Here is a 10929-nt window from a genome sequence, read left to right on the forward strand (position 1 = left end):
TTACGCACATAAAATGAGTAATTTTTAATAAGAGACAAATGAGACTGGTTACATAGAGGTTTCCTTCAATGAGAAACTTCCATGAATAGAAATAGATTGGATAATTACTTAAATTTTTAGAGAAAGGATTAATTTTAATAATTAATTATTCAACCGTGTCTAGTAATAAGAGTATGAAAACTATAGAACAATAATTGTAGTTTTCTGATGATAAAAAATGTTTTCTTTTATTACAAATTCTTTTCGGCTAAATTGTTTCAAGAAAGAAACTTAATGGGAACCATACGGTTTGACTTCAGATTAGCTGCAAATATTCACGCAAATATACAGCAGTAACAATCTTCATATTTAAAGACTTAATTATTTAAAAGACATAACACGCGCATACATAAGTATGTCGTAATAAAAATTATTTTAAGAATTTGTGTAAAAAATGTTTATGATAATTTGGATAACTAGTTAAAAATTTAAATTAATTATGCATTATCTAATAACTGTATTGACTTTACAGAAACCTTAGTGTATGTTATAAATTGTTTATAACATGGCCAACAACAAAATTTGGTAAAGCAGCAAAAACTATATATAAAACATATGGAAGCTAAATTGAAAATAAATTATTGGAAAACTGTTGCTCACATTTATATAGAATTTTAGATTATGTGTATTTAATGACAATTTCTCTATATTTTATGGTGTGGCGGACCACAACTGATTCAGTTTTGACGTATAGTATACAGAACTCGTATATAGAACTCTAATACATTACTACTAACACGTGTCGTTCTACACAATACACCTAACAAACCTAACGACAGATTTTTTTCTGAATTGATAAATTTCGTGTAACCCGTCATAGGTCTCGTTCCAAGAAGTTTTACTGAAAGAAGACATGAATACCCCATTGAACATATCTATTAAATGGTTAATTGATCTCTCATTATTGGTATCCGCCATTCTATCCTAATGTATTCTATACAATTTTTCTGTTTTTGGATATGAATCTTGATAAATTCTATCTTGAATTGTCGCAGTTTCTTATATTCATTCAGGTATTCATTTAAGTCTATCGCGTCCACGAAAAGTAATTACAGAGAGATTTAATTCACCAAGAACGGAAAGAAAACTTTCATGATTTTATGATTATCCATGTTGCTGTCATTATATTGAATTCGTTCACGCTGAACAGTACTTATATAAGGAAAGTGTCACGGGCGTACAACTTTTATTTAAAGAATTTTGTTCTATCTCTTATACTTCCAATGGTATTCTCTCCAAAAGGGAAAAATCGTTTTTTTCAAAGGGGTGTTTCACATCCTAAACATGAAATTTCACATATAAAAAAATTCGTGTCTTTTTGATTTTTGTGTTTAACAACATATTTCATGGAGAATCAAATTAGTGTCACTTCCTTTGTTAGTTAAATTTAATATGTAAAAAATAGTTACATTCATATTTCTCGTAAGAACTCTAGTTCACGCAAAACACACACACACATACACATACACAAAATTGAAAAATTTGGTAACTTCAGTGGTTTCTGAGAATTTATGTTAACCGACTTGAAAAATATGTTTGCTCTTAAACTTATATAGCATAAAAACTAATAAATATACAGCCATACCAAAATTTGTAGATATTTATCAAATATGTACAAGTAGATATATTATGTAAAAGCATAGAAAAATATGTGGAATATGTATTTAATCTTAAAAATAGATAAACTTTTGTACTATCTTTTATATCCTAATATTTTATTGCGCTAAGTTGCGTTATAGCATTACAATACATCACGCGGACGAAAAATTTATCTGCCATTAATCGTAGTTTCATATTTGTCTCTCATAGTCTCTTATAGTTAATCCGTGATGTTCGAACGCCTAATCGAATGCGACTGTGAAAAGAGACGATTCTTTATGACGAATCGTTTAGTTTCGATACATATAGAGGTAATTTTCTCTTACTTTCAAAATTACGGTTATCATGAGATAACATGAGCTTTTTGAGAAGAATTTGCAATAAACTTATTTAAATTTAAGTTTAACACTTACTAAAATTTTACATACGTAAATTGTATGTAAAATTTTTTGGTCCATATAAAATTTACTGTAATCGTAGTAAAATTATAGTAATTTTTTTAAATTATCACAATTTTGAGGATAAATAAAAGAAAATTCTTTCTGTGTAAATTAGCGAGAGAAAGCGTTCTACCAGAGATCTTTTGATGAGACGCGAAATTCGACCGACTTCTTAACTATAGATAGCAAAAATGTTAATCGACTAAGATTAAAATTAAATTTATATTGATGAGAGTTGTAAGAAAGACACTAAACGATGCGCAAAATGCTTTTGTACTCCAATTTAGAATGCACAAAATAGCTTTAAGCGGAAAAACGAATCGAAAGAGACCGATAAAGAAATCGATCTGAAATTTCTAATTTGACTTTTCTTACAATTATAAAAATCTTATGTTATTTTTTTCATCTTTTTTTATATTGTTCTTTTATTTTTTATTATTAAATGATTTATTTCTATAATAGAAATTAAAATGTATATTCTGTAATAAATGAGTTTTTATCTTAATATTAGTTCCAACAATTGAATATAGTTTATATTCAATTGTTGGAACTCTAATATTAAGAATTCAATTTATGTCATAATAAATTGCATGAAAAAAGAATTTTCTCTTACAATTTACTCTTAAAACTATGAACATTGCAAAGAATTTTATTAGAATTTTAATAAAATTTAATCTAATTTTATCAAATTTTTAATTAAATGTATAGTAAATATCTATAGTAAAATTCTTTGATGTCTATGTTGTCTTACGATCACTATGATTTTAATAGAAAATTCTTTCCGTGTCTGCGTCGTTATGATTAATTTTATTCTATATCTTATTTTTTATAGTAGTAATTAAATTTATGCCTTATCAAGCAACTTTATATGTAAACTTCTTAATGAAAAAAAGTAATTTGTGGCAATAATTTTATAACTGTTCTTTAGTTAGAAATCCACGTTTTTCATGGAATTACAAATTTGCGGTGCATTTTCAAACGGAATGATATGAGATATCAAATCTTTGAATGACATTCCCTCATTGTATAGCATAGTCAAAATAATATTCTTTTATCTATAATAATAATGGGATTGATGTCTCATCGAGCTAACTTAGATTCTTATTCGAGGAGAAAGAATGGAAACTACTTGGATATAAGATTCGAATATACATACGGGAAACATATTATTAATCGCTATCGTGAAGTAGCAGTGGTAGCAATTCCTTTTTGATAAATCGTGAACGATGTTGATTCCCTTTCTAGTTACACTTATCCTCGATTGTACCAGAGACAACAGTACAATCGACAACCGGAGACGGAGAAACTTATGATTATACATGGAAAGTTTTCCTTTAGAGTCACTTTTTTTAGATTTTTTTACTATCAAAATCATGGCAGTTTTGAGACAGCATGGCTTTTGAAGAATTTTACTATAATTTTAGTAAAGTTTATCCAAACTATTTCATTATAGAATAGTTTGGTTTTGATTAAATTTTATTATAACAAAATTTCAAAAAAAATTTTTAAATAAAATTTGTCAAAGTCCATATTATCTCACGACTACTGTGATTAGAAGATACATTCTAAGAGAAAATTTGCTTTGTGTGTCATCGCAGCAAATGTAACTCTATTTTTGCATTTAAAATTTTTCACGTTTAAGAGACAAACGGGAGAGGAAATTGCTCCGAAGAAATAGGTGATGGATCGTTTTTTGACATGTGAGGTCCAGCGGATCACCTGTAATGACCAGGGAGGATGATGCGAGTTGTATACCATCTGCGACTGAGTTCGATACATGGATAATACGCTCGGTTATTTGCAAAATGGTAATTTAATAAAATTTGATACTGTGAAGTTTTTACTGGTGCGAGTGCGTGAAAGATTGTGTGAAAGATTAAAACGATACAAGGCCTATAGAGATGTGAGAGGAAGAATAATAAATAAATTTGACTTTTAATAATTGCCCCGATATTCATACAATCTGTTTGAAATAGTTTATCAATTCAGAAACATATTTAATATCGCCCCTACGAGCCATTCGATACTTGCGTGTATAATTTACTGTTTAAAATTATAATCACCAACACATACGAACTGCGTGTCAACAAATTCCTTTTCTTAAATCTTACAGAAAAAGAACAAAGAAATTATTTCTGATTTTAAGTCATTCAAACAGGCAATAAAAATCTTCCTTAATGTGTTTTTCAACTCATTGCAATTAAAAATTCCTTTCTAAAAAAGAAAAATGTACATATTAATGAATATATGTAGCAAATTTTTTTCTTTTCGCAGTTTTAATAAAATAATCATTCAAGAGAGAGACACTATATTATATCTTTAAAACTTTGCTTGTCATATGCACTGTTAATATTAAAGAAACAAATCTAAACTATTTTTTGTAGTTCAACATCTTATTATTTTTAACTTCTGTATGTGTTCATATTAATAAGTATAAGTCTGATAAATAATTAAATTTGAGTCAAATTTAATATATTTCTTGAATTAAATTATTATTCTATTTTAGTTAAATAACTAACATATTAGAGCAATGATGATCTGTAGAAAAGATCAAAGAGACGACTCAAAATGAATGTAATTCGACATTTCAAACAACGATATTCAATTGGATGCATACTTGCAACGTGTCGTGTGTATTAACATTTTTGACTACACATACATTTCGTACCTATTATTGTATTTGTATTTCAGCTGAAAATGTTTTGTATTAATTTTATGTGATATATTGCACAAATTTTTCCTGAAGAATTTTATTAATTCGAGAACCTCGCAAACTCGAAAATTCCAATTTTAATAAAACTTGGCATAAATGTAAAGGGGGTAAATACATGAAAGAAATTATTTAAATAAAAAAAAATTGTTTTTTGAAAAAAAAGTTTTTTAAAATTAATAGCATAGTTATATAGAAGTTATTAATGCTTAAAACTTTTTTTAAATTGTTGATGTTAATGCGTAAGTTAATGCGTAAAACTTTTGTTTAAAACATTTTTTGATATTTTGTTTACGAGATATATCGAGAATAGGCAAAAATGTCTTTACCTTTGAAAGGTGGTTTTACCCTTTCAAACCGTTTTTTAACCCAAACGGAGAATTTCTAAATTCACGTATTTACTCCCTCTACATTTATGCCAAGTTTCATTAAAATCATAATTTTCGGGTTCACGAAGTTTCCTTGTCAGTCGAAGATTTCTATTAAAAACACTTTATTGGAAAATACATATATTAGAAATAAAAAAATTTGTACTTCTAATTACATTGTATAAAAATACTTAAAAAATTTATATGCAACAAAAATACAAAAATAAACTTAATTTATGTTTTACTACAAGTAAATAACAATAACAATAATAACTAAAATAAAGACCAATGAAAATATAAATTCATACAAATTATTAAGTATTAAAAACTATGTAATAATTTTCATCTTTATGTTACATAATAATAACGCTATATTCTCTATTTTACAGATAACCAATATTTAAAAAGTTTGAAATAATAAAAATATCGTTAAAAAAATTTTATGTTATTGACTTGAATGAATAGTTATTATTAATTTTAATTTAACATTATTACTGTTAACTCTCTGCCTACATTTATTTTTAGAACACTTTCAGCGTGCACAATTGAGTCTTTCATGTTAAATTACTTTTTATTACTTTTATATAGGTATAAAAATATTCTTTAGATTCTTATACATACATAACATTAACATCTCTACAAAAATATTTATATGATTTTTAAAAAATTTTAGAAAAATTGTATATAAATGTTATAATTAATTATAATCGACGAGATTACAGAAATGCACGTTTCTATAAAAAAATTTATAACTTTGAAATAAAAATAACTGAAGAAAAAATACTTTTTAAAAATTAACATTCCAAGTTATGAAACAAGAAATATTTCAAGTATTAGTATGTTAAAAAAAAAACTAAGTGATTTAGTAACCTAAAAATGACTTTTAATATGTATGAGTATCATATATTGAAAGTTTATTGCATGTGTATGATAAACAATGCATTTTTATTATTAAAAGTGTTATAAAATATAAAATTAATTAGAGAAGAATTATGTTTAAGTATTATTTATAACATTTAATGCAAATATTATAACGTTCCTCGCATTTTAGCTCAAAATTGTTTAAAGCTAAATAAAAAAATTAACACTCCATATACGATAGGGTCACATATGCCTTAAAGTAGTTCTCCGAATAATCTTTCAAGGGCATGAAATGAAATTGAAGCTGACAACACATTTTGTTTAGAGACTTTTCTGCTTAACTTTTTTATAGAGAAAGAGACTTTGTTTATCTCAGTGTTCATAGTATTTTAAAGAAAAATACAGCAGATTATTTGTGTCGATACGTGTAGACAGAGAGTTAATATGTATGTTATTATATTAATACACATGACTAAGCACCAATAATATTTGTTAACACCACATGTGTATCTTTTATACATACAAGACAAAACATATTAATAATTTAAAAATAAATTAAATTAAATGCTAGATCATATAATTAATTTACTTATTTTAAAAATATAAAATAATGTGTGCTAAGCGATTAATTAAAAAAAATCCGCATGGCAGACGTGTTGAAGTAAAAAAATTGATTAATGTCAAGATTGTTCTTACATCAAAGATTAATGAGTAAATATAATGAGATAAAAGAAATATATTTAATACATACATTTAATTATTTATGGTAAAATCATGTGCGCGCGCGCGATTTATTTATATAACATTATAAAGATATAGAATAGTGTAGGGTGATTTTTATTCTTTCCAGTATTATCAATGTTTTGCTAACAAGGAAACATTTCAATTTGCTGATACAAATTGCTGATAAAATATTATAAATGTTGTAAAAGTTAATTGTACTGACTTTGACTTAATCACAGTTAAACATTTATTTGCATAAGTAATATACATATATTTCTTATTATAATTAAATTGCACTCTAATTTTTATAATAAATGCAATTGAGAAACATGGAATATGAATAATAATTAATCAATTAGTTTGCGATTCGGATTATATTTCAACAGTCAGATTATTTTTTTAATTATCTATGAAATTAAATCAATTTAATTCTTCCTTTTAACATTTCTTGACAGATTATAAACCGTGCAAACAGACGGTTATCTAATTAAAAAAAACAGGTATTACCTTCTACTTATGACTGCCTCATCTTTTTCGAATTTATGATCGTATTATTGATTAAAAATTGACTAGTAAATTATAATAAAATTTGATATACGCTCCTTAACTATTATAGTCATCCAAATTATATAATAATAATTTAATTATATAATTAGATAATAATAAATATTATATTAAGAATTATGTTGGTATATATAAGAAATTGTTTTTAATTATTTGTTGAAAAGTTAATCTGTATTTAAATTAAACGTAAATTTTATAATAGCAAATATTATATTAAAAGTCGTAGTCTTAAAAACAATTTTGCTATCTCCTAAATAACGGTCTATAATCGTTTCTAATAATATTTAATATAATATTATATTAAATAACTAATAAATATTTTGCACAATATGTGTTGTATATGAAATATAATTTTGACTTACACGATCAATTCGATTTATGAACGAAGTTTCGTAATATAATTCTGTCATAAGTAGAGGGATATCTATGATACATGAATGGCTGTAGAGACGCGTATTCTGTGAGGATGTATGCGTGACATGTGTTATATTTAAGATGATCCGTGCGAGAATCAGAGGAGATGGTGGTTAAAAGTGAGAGAAAAAAAATATTGTAATGTGGAAGAAACGATTATCCAGAGTCGTGCTGTGTCGTGATGTGTGAGATTCGTTTTAAATTACCAAAGCGTGTGACGAGCTACAATGCAGTTTATATTCTTATTATTGTAGATTCACGTTGTATCTAGAGTCATTGTACTAGTTGCTGAACGATCATCAGTAAAGACTATTTTTTTAAATATACACAAATATTAAGATTTTAACATTACACTTTCACAGATATTTTCTTCAAAAATGCTTAAAAACGTTGGCATTAATAATGTACTTTTTAGCATTTTTGAAGAATTTAAAATAATAAATTGCAAATTAATTCATATTTTTGAGATTTAATTTTTATACAAACTTGTCCAAAATATCTTTTTTACTTAAAAATGTAATTATATTAAATTATTTTTATTTATTTATTGATGAATTTAATTTTTTTCATTAACTGGCATAATTCGTTCATTAACTGGCATAATGGCCCTATGTCGAGAAGAGAGTGATTGTGATCACTTGCGACTGGAATTGCTCTATCTTCAGAAAAAATTTTAGAAAAAAATCTTTTTTTACTGAACTAAGAACATTACTCGCGTCCTTTCGTAAAAAATCACTACAGTTGCATCTGTAAATAGCAAAGGAATAATGAAAAAAATCTCTTGTACACTCACGTAAGAAGAAGAGATTAGATCAAACCTGTCCAAACTCAGCTCGCAAGCCGAACGTGTTTCCATTTCTCTACCGTCTTGATAGAGTGAAACGGAGAATAAACAAAAAAGGATAAACGTTAAACTACCTATTCTTTTGTCGCTTGAGTGTCTATCGTTTTTTATTTATTCTCTGAGAGTGTATTTGGCTCGCGATCTGAGTTTGGACAGGCCCGCTCTAATCTCTTTTTCTTACGCGAGTGTGTAAATATTTTTTTTATTGTACTTTTGCTATTTATAAATGCAACCAAGTAGCGATTTTTTACAGAAGGACGCGAGCAGTGTTCTTGGTCTAGTAAAAAAAAGGTTTTTTTCTCTAAATTTTTTTCCGTTATTTTCCTTGCCATATTTTTTCGGGAATGTTTTTTTTAAATATTTTTTTTTTGCTCTTTTGTTAATGTTTTAAGATTTCTTTCACATTTTCTTTCACTCTAATAAGTAATTTATTAATAAAATCAACTTATTATTATAATGATTATTAAAAAAAGAGAAAAGAATTGTTTTCCTTTTTTTCGTCAATTTTACTTTTTTGGAAAATGAAATACTAGTATCTTATTATTATAATTCTGTCTATTTGGAGGAAAAACAAATAAAAATGAAATTTTCCTCGATTTTATTTTTCTAGCAAATTAAGAACATACGAACAAACACTAAACGTGAGAGTCATCGCCATTTTTATGTTCGTTTATTGATAGGCTCGAATTTTGTAAATTAACTTAAGAATTAAGCACCCGGAAAGTACCGCCATGTATTACATTACAATTACGTTCATACATGATAACGAGATATAATTATAGTCTTTTGTATGATATTCATAATATGAAGGAGAGAAACAAGATGGATTTCATGTTGAAAGATCTAAATTAAATTCTGAAACATTAAATGTACTGATAAGATAATCAGAATGTAATTGATGCGCGTGTGAAAAGAGAAGAGGTCGAAAATGTGCACTCTTGAATTTCGCGCTGTTGAGAGAATCTAGTCTCTTCTAACAATAAGAACTCGCGAAAGAGTGCGCCGAATTTCGCGATAGCGTTCATCATTAAATAATTTTTTTGTATGAAGAGTTGTAACCAGGTAGTACAAGACATCCTATGGACGTTCACTTTGCATTCATTTTACGTACGGACGTGAAAACATCCATCATATCTCATTTCTAACATCCATTAATGGCAAAATTTAGACGTTTATAAAGCATCCAATCTTGAGTCTGTTTTTATATTTAGTATGAGATTTTCATACGACTCATTACTGTTAAGTAATTAGCTAGATCGTACGTAATAACTCGTACACAAAATCTAGCTAGAGATATAAGGCCACACGACTTCAGTAACTATTTACGACTCGATCGCAACAGTTAATATTCCCATGGTCCAATATTTTTAACTTCTAAATATATGAAATTCCTGTATTTTAAATGAATTAAAAGGAAATATTTAAGGAGGTTCATGCACGACTTTCTAATCAATAGACACGAATTTTCTAAACTATTATTTTATTCATATACAAGGTATATAAATAAATAATTTAAAAATAAATTACTTTTAAGATAAATTAAATAAATTTTTAATAAGCTTCTTTTAAATTAAGGTATTTTTTAGATACCAGTATAGTTTGAGTTCTGTAAATGTTATTTAGATTTAACAATTTAACCCATTTTTTAAGAAAAGGGTTTAGATTAGTTATATATAAATTTACCAAACAAAGTGGCAGAATAATACAAATTAATAAGTCAAGGAACGAGATTTAAGATTTTCGGAAGAAAAAAGGTAGAATATCTGCAGATCACTTACATTAAACGTACACACACACACACACACACACACACACACACACACACACACACACACACACACACACACACACACACACACACACACACAACATGGATTGCAAGATTTACGATTTCATGTATTTTATGATTTTTAAGATTAAATATTAATAATAAATTGTTGGCATCACATATTTGTGGTCATTAGAAAATTTGTAATTCAGATTTTTATAATATAATTTTTGGTTTATATGCTCAGTAATTACTAAAAGAAAAGTTTATACTTCCGATCAAAAATTGAACTCCCATGAATTGTACTAAAATTTCGAAACGCTGAGAGACTTTTTCTAGCATATATATAAGCTTATCTCATATTTTACGAAAATGTGTATTGATACTTAAATAATAATCCCTGTAAGTGAACTAAATCTGTAGCACTTCGTTATGTGCATGAACCATCTTAATGTAATAAAATTATAATTTAAATAAAATAATATACTTTCACTGAAGTTCTAACAAGACCTTATATTATCTTAAAACATTTCATAGGATAAATAATAAATATACTAAGGTCAATAACGAGTAATAATTCGGATGTGATTATTGAAAAT

The 10929-nt window shown here is 26.4% G+C and overlaps 1 protein-coding gene across 1 annotated transcript in view; it reads left to right on the plus strand.

Annotated features, from left to right (window-relative positions):
- The window catches only part of LOC105832982 (tyrosine-protein phosphatase 69D), a 44615-nt gene extending 40309 nt beyond the window's left edge, over positions 1–4306 (plus strand). The window contains exon 12 of the transcript XR_004963505.1: positions 3721–4306. The gene's annotated coding sequence lies outside the window, so the exon portion shown is untranslated. The remainder of the gene's footprint in view (positions 1–3720) is intronic.
- The last annotated feature ends 6623 nt before the right edge of the window (positions 4307–10929 follow it).

This window comes from Monomorium pharaonis, chromosome 5 (genome assembly GCF_013373865.1).
Source record: "Monomorium pharaonis isolate MP-MQ-018 chromosome 5, ASM1337386v2, whole genome shotgun sequence".
Taxonomy (NCBI): domain Eukaryota; kingdom Metazoa; phylum Arthropoda; class Insecta; order Hymenoptera; family Formicidae; genus Monomorium; species Monomorium pharaonis.